Raw genomic sequence first — 535 nt, 5'->3', positions numbered from 1 at the left:
TAAAAGATTTGACATTCTCAATCATTTCATTGACAGAGCCAACTCGCGAGAGCAGGAATATCTTTGTACACCTCCGGTGTCTGTCACATTTACTACGGGTGGTGGTGTGTGTGGTGGTGGTGGTGTGTGGAGGAGGGGGGTCTCTCTATCTTTTATGCCGAAATATGGAGTCGAGATAGTCAATGTAACCCATGCGCTGTCTGCAGACTGGTGAAGCTGGAATGAAGTACTTATGCAATGCACAATCGCCAGAGCGATGCTTTCCTATCAACAATCGTTTGACGTAATGAACGATACGTCGTAACTACACCATTTCGTCCACTGGATGAAAAAAAAGGGTGAGTGGAATTTGCTGTAACACCGACACTGATGGAACAGGCGTCGAAAGCGTTTTTTTTATCGAGATTTAGAGATGCGGTAGAAATCTCTACTCGTATCCTGGCTGTCGACGATCTCTCTGCAAGCGACTACATCAAGATTTATGTTATCGACTTGTTTCAAATACGTTGCTGGCGAACTCGGATGGTTTTAAGAA

The sequence above is a fragment of the Phytophthora parasitica genome (assembly GCF_000247585.1).
Source record: "Phytophthora parasitica INRA-310 unplaced genomic scaffold supercont2.136, whole genome shotgun sequence".
NCBI classification, from domain to species: Eukaryota; Oomycota; class Peronosporomycetes; order Peronosporales; family Peronosporaceae; genus Phytophthora; species Phytophthora nicotianae.
This window is presented reverse-complemented; position numbering follows the sequence as displayed.